Below are 9,663 nucleotides of genomic sequence, written 5' to 3'. Positions count from 1 at the left end.
CCTAAACCATACCTGACGTCCTAACACCATTTTTGTTTTAATAGGGAAGAAAAAATAGAAGTGGGAAAGAATTTAGATCTCCCATTATTAATGTATTTATTATACAATGCCAACTGTTGCTTTACTAATGTATTTAAGTACACCATTGTTAATATATTTGTAATAAGTTAATCACAGTACTGCTGAGAAAAAAAATTAAAGCCTATAACATACTAATTTATTGGTTTTATTACAAAATCTTAAATTTTTTTTTTTACAAAATATTTTTCCATCTTTAGTGCTATGTAAATCTAAAAGATTTTAGAAAGATTTTTTTGTTTGTTGCATTTATTTTAAAATTCAATAGCACTAAAACTGCTTTAAATAAACCTCTCTTTTGTGGAACATAATTTCAAAATATTTAATACATTCAACATTTCATAAGATTGCAATTTTGAACAAGATAATTCACCTTAATTTCCACACAGAAGTGATAAAATAGATTTAATAAGCATTCTTTCAATAATAGTGATAAAAGCAGATTTTCAGATAAAGTCTGTATATGCTTAGAAATAACCTCCACAAATCATAAAGCTTGTTTTCACCTTAAGAGTAAACCATTACTTGAAAATAAGCAGGTATAAACCAGACAGATAAGAACACTTAGCAGAGGATAAAAGAATATTGGCCAAATTACTTAACAGCTATTCAATCAGGAATTCACAAGCAATATAGTCTGTTCCACAATTAATATACCTGCACATATACATTCCAATAGCAAGATATGATTTTTTTTCTATTAAGCATTAAATAGGACCTTAGATAAACCACACTAAAAAAAGTTAATTGAATATCTTCTTTTTTAAGACACTAAAAATACATAAGCTGAACATAAACAAAGTCACCTCCCATAATTGAACAAATTCTTTCTGTATTAAAATTTTTAAAACATTCCCTGGTGTGAACACATCAGTCAGAGTGAGAAGGAAAGGAAGATTATTACACATGAATAAATAGAAAGATCTCCTTTAGAAAAGCTACTTTAATGGCACATATATTTTATTATAAAAAAGATAGTGAAAATGCAAAGAGTGTGCACTTGCTAGCAATTAAATTCTAAACTTCTAATATAAATATAGCAAAAGAGACAGTGCCATATTTTATTTTCTACAGAGAAAATAAGAACAAGTACCTGTTTTAAATCAGGAAGCAGCTGATAATTTCAAGATCAAACCCACTTCCTGTTAAAGGGGAGAAAATTCCTTTACAGTTATTGTCATTATTAATCCACTTAAGGTATTTACAGAAACCTTTCAGTTTTGAAAATTCTTAATATGATTAGAATATATGAAATCATTTGTGTTGCCTACACCTAAAAGAGAGCAATTATAAAATTTGGTTAAGTATTGCAGAGAACATAGCCGATTTCTTGATACAGAGAAAATACTAGAAGATGAAACTGAATTTTTGACAAGAAGGCTTAGAGTCATGGAATGTAAATGTTTGGAGAGACCAGAGTTCATAATACATAGGGAGATACAGTAGGATTTTTTGTTTTGATTGCAGAAATACTTGACGCTTTCTCCGAGCTCCCTCTCGTGAGCAGTTGCTGACAGTGCACTAAGAGCAGGGCTCTAGTAACATACGAGTTGCAATTCCGTATTAGTTACTCGTGTCTTCTCGCATCATGCCCTAAAGGGCCTTGCATATAGAAGCGTCTGGTTCCAAAGATATTAGCCATATACATGTATCTTTCCCTAGAAAGACCAGGCTATAAAGACACTGTAGCCCCCCCCCCCCCAAAATTGAAAATTTGGTTCTCTGGTGCTTCTGAATAGCTCACCATCCCTCACTGCAGGGAGAAAAAGGATACAGCAGAGGAGCAATCTTTATAAATGCACTAGTACAAACACACTGTTCAGAGAACAAGAATTACTCATTTTACAAGTAAAATGATACATACCTTTCTAGTATTAATGAAAAAGCAAGCACTTAAAGAAGGCTTCTACCTTGCACAGGAGTTTTTCTTTTACCAGGTTGTAAATGTTGGCTTAAGTTTTGGCAGAAGTAGAATTACTTTTAATTAATACATTCTAAGCCTGTTTCTCACTTATAAAACATTTTGCATCACTCTGTGTCCATGCACTGCAATAAAAACCTGCTTGCTTTTGTAAGATGTTTAAAATGCTTTGCAAATGGAGTTACAACCTGCAGAAATAAGGATTATTGCACCAAGGAACTAGCACAGCCTAGTACAAGCCTGACAGCTATTCCACATCTGCAAGCATTTAGGGACTTCATCCTACCAGGAGTCAGTCTGTTTCTGCGTATGGAACAGTAAAAGTCACCCTTATGTGCATGACTGGAAACCACACCAAGGGAAGCACCTATAGCCATGGTAGAAACATCACTACTTTCTTGGTAGGTGTTTTAGTCCGTACATTACTTTAGTCCTAGATTCCAATGTCCATGTTACACAGCAGGTCTGGTAAGAGACTAGTACAAAGCCAGTGGAATCCCACTACTGTTGTTTGTTGTGTAATTTGAAACAGTCAAAGGAGCAGTGCCAATGAAGTGCAAAACATCAGAGGAAAACTTTTAGTGGTTGCATGTGTTACCGACAGGGAACTGCGAAGAGCCAACATCATGAACTGAAACAGTATCTGACCTGAAAAAAACTGAAATTGGACCCTTTCTTCACACATTACTGGGACAGTAAAGGTGGAGAAGCAAAATTTAAATAATTGTTTCTTTCCTCTGATGAGAAATATATCTTAGATATAGTAACAGTCTAGATGGTATCATCAGCAAATGAAAGTTTTGATTTTTTTTAAATTATGTGTTCTATTTTCCAGGTGGGGAATTATCAGTAAAACGGTGCAACACTGCCAAGCACCATTCTTCAAGTATCCCTGACTTTCTAAGACCTAGAGACTTGGTTTTTGCAATACATCTCCATTCACAGGGACCTACCTTGCATATTAGTGAGCCTGCAACCAAATGCAAATCAGTATCAACACCAGGGCTTGCAAATTTGTTCCTATATGGAACACCAGTAAGCCAATAATAAAAAAATAGAAAGAAAAAGAAATCAACACCACCAACAAACAACTCTACATTCTAGAAACCTTCTAGAACTCACAGAATAATTTGCTTTCTAGTCCACAATCAGCAAAAACGGTCCTGGCCTTTGAAATCATGCCAGTTTATTTAACATTGCCTTACTCCCAAAGAAACACTGCCTGCAATTTTGTACACCCTGTAGCAGTGAGGCAGAGCATGCTAGCCATCAAATTCTAGTTGTTCATTCCACTGACTGGAAAAATTCCTGCCGTTTGATTTCTTTTATGGGGCCACATTTGAGCAAGCAAAGTTTATAGTGGTGACTTACCAAATTAGATTCAAAGAGTGACTTGCTATCTCAGCAATAGTTCTTAAATGTACAAATCTAGACAGAGAGGCATTTCTTAAACAGGTGTGAATGACACTGCTCCATCAGGCATTAAATTGGAGCTGCTCCTGAAAAATATTATAATCTGCAATTTTAAGTTACCAATATTTTATCAACTGCAGTGTTTTTGTACCAAATATTCCTTGTGGTGTACAGCCAGTGATATTTCAGCAACATCTCTCACCTTTTTAATATCAGCATGAACCAGGCTACTGCCTAAGAGCTTTTCTGGGCCGCAGCAGCACTCACTTCAAAACATGCCAAACCTCCAGCAAGAGCTCCCGAACCAAAGGAGCCAGGACTGAAAGACACACCTGGCCTAAAACGACCCCAGGCAGCCCACAAGCAGCCCCTGTCATCCGGGGCCTGAGGGCTTTCGTTTGCCAGGAAAGACTCCAACAATCTCCCCAGGTGCTTTTCTGGGCCGCAGCAGCACTCACCTCAACACAAGCCAAACCTCCATCAAGAGCTCCCAAACCCAAGGAGCCAGGACTGAAAGACACACCTGGCCTGAAACCTCCCCAGGGAACCCACAAGCAGCCCCTGTCACCCTGGCTCTGAGGGCTTTCGCTTGCCAGGCAACACCCCAAACAGCTCCCCAGGTGCTTTTCTGGGCCGCAGCAGCACTCACTCCAAAACACGCCAAACCTCCAGCAGCTCCCAAACCAAAGGAGCCAGGACTGAAAGACATACCTGGCCTGAAACCTGCCCAGGGAACCCACAAGCGGGAAAACCCGGACCCGCCGACCGCCCGACCCCGGGCGGGGCGGCGGAACCGGCGCCTCAGCGGGAGGGAGCGCCGAGCGGGCGGCAGCGCCCGGCACGCAGCGCGGCGTCACCAGCCGGGACCTGCGGCGAGAACTGAGGCGAATTTCGCGCGCTCCACGGCGGACGCCGGGACCTGGGCGCGCCTTACTGCGCGTGCGCACGGTACACTCGCCGACATGCCGCGGGGCGCCTCCTCGCCCCAGAAAGCGTGGGCAGGGTCCTCGGTGCAGCTTCGGCGCGCTCTACTGCGCATGCTCTTTGGTACGGCGGCGCTACCACGGCGCGGTCGCCCGGCGATGGCGGTGCCCCTCTTTAAAGCGCTCCGCCGCTCGCGCTGCGCCGCCCGGCCGCAGCCCGCACGCATCGGGTTCTGCGCGCACCCGCGCAGCAACGCGGCGAGTGTGCAGGGAGACAGAGCGCAGCGCCCCCGGGGAGCAGTACCGCTGCGTGTCCGCAAGGCGGCGGCACCGAGCAGACTGCGCGCGCTCTACTGCGCATGCGCCGGTTCTTGCCCGCAGCTGTGTTCACCCCCCACCGCCAGCATGCCAACACATCGCTCCAACGCGCATGCGCAGGATCCTCCGAGCAGCTTCAGTGCGCCTTACTGCGCATGCTCCTCGGTCCTCTGCCGCTACCGCGTTATGGTCGCTGGGCAACGGCCGGGCGCGCTCCGTACGCAGCGAGTCCTGCGCGGCAGCGGGAAGCGGCGCGGGCCCTGCGGGGAAGTTTCTCTCCGCGGCTGCGCTGGGCGTTCAGGCGCTGCTCACGCAGCCCTGCTTTCACCTGTTGCCAGCTTCTCGTGCTGCCCGGCTACGGAACAGGCCGGGGGCACCCGGGAAGCTGGGAGGGTACAGGGACAGGGCACGTCACCCCAACTAAGCAGAGGGCGACTCCACACCAATGACATAAAGGGAGGGTTGGGGCTGGGGGGCAGCTGTGGGGCTGGAGTGCACGGCTCCAGGACGTGCGCTCTGGGGACAGGCCAGCTCTGGGGCAGCTCTGAGCTGTACAGCCTGAGCCCTGCACTTTGGGGAGAAACTGCACGGTGCATCACCAGCTCCAAGCTATTTTGCTACACAGGCCTGGTTTTGCTAATTCTGTTACTCCCGGATAAACTCTCCTCATCCCCGCACACTAGAACCGCGCCTTTGGTTTTCTTTTCCCTCCCCAATCCAACCTCCTGGCCCTTGCAGAGAGCACCCGTGCGTGCGGGGCTCGGCTGGTGGCTGGGGTGAAACGACAACAACGGCACTTTTCAAACTCATTCGTCACGCTGCCTGACTCTCAAGTGCCTGACCGCATCCCCCAAAGCCTCAGAAATCCCTTCTGCGCCAGGATCGCTCCCGCTTCCCTGGAAAGTTATTGCTCCAGCCCAGTTTGCCACAAGAGTTTCCATCTGGATCCGAGTTGCATTGAAGCCCCTGGAAAAAAGCAAGAAAAGGGACTCTAGGCTCAGCTCTGAGACACGCAGCCACTATGGAAAAAGCCAGCTCCTTTGACCTCAGTGGAGAGGCAGACTAGACATGGCACCACCCCAGTACAGAGCTGCTACAGTGGGGAGAGGGAGGAATTAGAAACTGGCAACAGGGAACCAGACAGAGACAGATGTGGAAAACAAACTAAAATACCCAAAGAATCCCCACAAACTAGAACCGTCCCCCAAAGCCCCAAAACCAAAGAAGCACAAAACCCAATTAAAAACACCCCCAAAGCTCAGACCCCCACAAGAAAAGCCACCAAAACCCCAAATGCCACAGAACCCCACAACCCTCCCCCAAACCCACAGAACCCCAAAGCCTTCAAAAAGCAGAGAACCAAAACGCTCCTCACAACCCCAGTTTCAAAAAAACCCCAAACAAAACCAACAAAAAAACCCCACGTTAACCCCACAAATCCCAGACCCCATTAACACAACCCATCCAACCCCTAAGCTGAGAAAAACCACAAAACAATAAAATCAGCCTTACCAACCCTCTTTGCTCATTTTCTGAAAGGAACCTGAACTAGCAAGACTGACAACACATTTTAATCCTGAACAGGACGACAACCTGCAAAGGAACTGGAGATCTGAACAGACAAGGAGACAGTGACTCTGCTCTTGCAATACCTGGATGGCATTCTAATAAAAAATAAGCTAGTTGGAGTGTTTCCTGTTTCCTGGCAAACAAAAGCCCTCAGAGCCAGGATGCCAGGGGCTGCTTGTGGGCTGCCTGGAGAGGTTTTCAGGCCAGGTATGTCTTTTAGTCCTGGCTCCTTTGGTTTGGGAGCTCTTGCTGGATGTTTGGCATGTTTTGGAGTGCTGCTGAGGCCCAGAAAAGCACCTAGGGAGCTATTTGGAGTGTTGCCTGGCAAACGAAAGCCCCCATAGCCAGGGTGACAGGGGCTGCTTGTCGGCTCCCTGGGGAGGTGATGGAGCCCCAAGGCCCCCACAGCCCCCCACACACTACAGCTGCCCCTACAGAGGAAGATAGAGAAAAACCCTCCTCTATCCCTGTCACCGTGTCTGGCCCTGGGACAGCCACCCCCCCAATCAGGATGGGTCCAGGCTGAGGGTGTGCTGGTGCCCAGCCCCACAGGCTAAAGGCACCTGGGGATGGTTTAGTCACGTCCGGCAGCGTGAAGGTTGGAACTCTCACAAGTTCCTTTTTTAATGTATTAAAAGCATTCTGGGCCTCTTTTGTCCACACCAGCCGGACAGAATTAACCCTCAAGAGTTCATGAAGAGGCTTGGCTATTAATCCATAATTGTAAACCCACAACCAACACCAGCCTGTCATTCCCAAAACAGTTCGAAGTTCTCTTCCCATCTGAGGAAGAGAGGCCTTACAGATGCTTCTTTTCTCTTCGGATCCAACTCCCATTGTCCTCCAGAAATTGCATATCCCAGGTAGGGTACCTGTTGCTGTACCATCTGAGCTTTCTGTCCAGAGACTCGATATCCACTTAGGCCAAGAAAATCCAGTGAGCTTACAGTCCACTCAATACATTCCATTTCTGTTTCAGTTGCTACCAGCAAATCATATCCATACTGCAAAAGAGTTCCATTTTTAGAAGGAGGCTCCCATGTTCCAAATTCTCATGGTGGCTGATTTCCAAAAACCGTAGGACTGGTTTTAAACCCTTGGGGTAACACTGTCCCAGTAAGATGGGTTTTTCTTCCAGAGGTGGGACTCTCCCGTTCAAATGCAAATAATTTTTTACTTTCTTTGGCCAATGGCAGGCAGAAGAAAGCATCTTTTCAGTCTAGCACTGTAAACCATACTTGATTATTTCTCAATTTAGTCAATAGCCTATGGGGATTGGCCACCACAGGGTGCAAATCTTTCACCATATTATTTATTGCCCTGAGGTCTTGTACTATTCGATATGTTCCATCAGCTTCTTTCATTTTCTGCAGTTTTCTCCTTATATCTGAAGCAGACTGTCCCAAAAACAGAGAGACCAACTGCTGCTTTCCCACATCAGAGGAGGGATCCAAAATAGTATATGTCTCATAGCTTCCTTTAATCTGTCTAAAAATTCAGTAGGATTCCCAGTCTGCCCTTGTTTCATAGCATATATTGCAGACCAGTTCACTGCCTCAGGGGCGGCAGTCTCTGTGCCCAGCCTTATCCATTCTCGGTGTTGTGTTGGTCTTTTATAATCTCTGCTGGTATTTGGCTCCCAATACAGATTCGTGAGGGGAATATGGTCATCTACATGCCCATCCAAAGATCTCCCATTTATTTGTGCCTGCACATGAGTCCAGGCAGCTTGCTTCTCAGTCTCTGTCATTTCACTTCACATTAAATCAGTATCTTTCCAGTCAGGATCCAAATTCTTAACAATCAATTCGCATCTTCTTGCCACCTTAGAGGGATCATCCCTATATCCTTTAGCTACTTCCTTCCAATTATCCAAATCACTGATTGTAAAGGGGGTCTTTACTTTAAGTGTGTCCCCTGTTGGTCCCACAACTTCTTGCAGAGGGACTGATAATTGTGGGCCTTTGTCAGTTTTACTTCTGGTTCAGCTTCCACATGCTGCATCCCTTCAGTTATTTCTTTTTCTCTCTGTTTTTTCTAAAGCCATCACCAGAAAACCCTGCAGTATAGTAAGCTCACACTCCCTCTGCCACTCCAGATGATCTCAGAGGGTGAAAAACATATCAACATAGTCAACTTCATCCCATTTCCCTTTTTTCTTTAGATAAAGCATTAATCGCAACTGAGTGTTGTACTTAAGTGTCCTGTTCTGTGGCCATTTTTCTCCACTATACAATTTATACATAGGCCACCACTTATTGCAATATTTAATCAACTTCTTTCTACTCACACTCCCACCGGGTTCTTCTCCGGGATCTTTACAGTGCAGAATCACACAACCCAGGGGCTTTCCTTAGGGATTTCGCTGCTTTGTTTCCCTCCCATCGTCAGTCAGATTTACCTCTCGATTCCTGTTACAACTCAACCCCCACCTTTAACTAGAACAAAACATTCACAGTCCCACACCCATTATACCAAAACTAAATAAAAATTAAAAACAAATCATCAATTTCTAGTGGGTAGTTCTCCCTCTCTCCCTCTCCCCCAGATACGCTGCGACTCAGGCACTCACCACTCGCACCAGAGGGAACTCATTTCACTCACACCGACTGTTCATCAAATCCAAATCACTTTTCAAAACTCAGCTCCTTGTAACAACATCCAAAGTCAAGACCAATCAATCGGTGCCACCAGAGCAGCGACTCCCATTGGGAATCACACCCCGGTCTCCCGTGGGACAGACGAGCTCTCCCACTGACCCACAGAGCAGCAGGCTGTGACAGAAGTTTGCAGCAGAGCTCCGTCTCAGTCACAGCTGCACAAGATCTTCATAAGACAAATCCAAACCAGAACGATACTCGATACAGTTATCGAGGTTCCAGTCACTAGCAGCATCTACAGGCCACTAACCAGGTGTAGACAGTCAGTATACCAGATACAGCCAGGGATCCACCAAACCAAGAGCTCTAATAAGTTTAAAGGAATACCTTAAAGATCAGAGGATGGTCCTTGTCTGCTCCCGCGGTGAGCCGAGCAGGGCAGCTCAGTGCGGGGCCGGTGCTGCAGATGATGCTGATGGTGCTGGCACAGTCCCATCTCTCCCTGTCACAGAGGATCAGCTCTTCCCCAGGTGACACTGGGCTGACGCCGCGCTGGGACACCGAGTTCATCTGCATCCAGGCCTTCCGGGTGCTGCTGGACCTGCCACAGGTCCTGGAGGTCAGCAGCATCAGCTGCGGGTCCCGGCACAGCGTCGTGGTCACACATGAGTGCCTGTCTCTCCCTGGTGGCACCCTCGTTTTTGGCTGGGCAGGCCGGGTTACGGGGGTGCCTCTGCACCACAGGGTCCCTGGGAGCCACAAGCCCCCGTGCAGCATGTGGGTGCTGTCTGGTTTGCAGGAGGTGGCAAGCTCTACACCTGGGGCTGGGGTGAGTGACAGC

Source organism: Gallinula chloropus, assembly GCF_964237585.1.
Source record: "Gallinula chloropus genome assembly, chromosome: 9".
NCBI classification, from domain to species: domain Eukaryota; kingdom Metazoa; phylum Chordata; class Aves; order Gruiformes; family Rallidae; genus Gallinula; species Gallinula chloropus.
Note: the sequence above shows the minus strand (reverse complement) of the source record.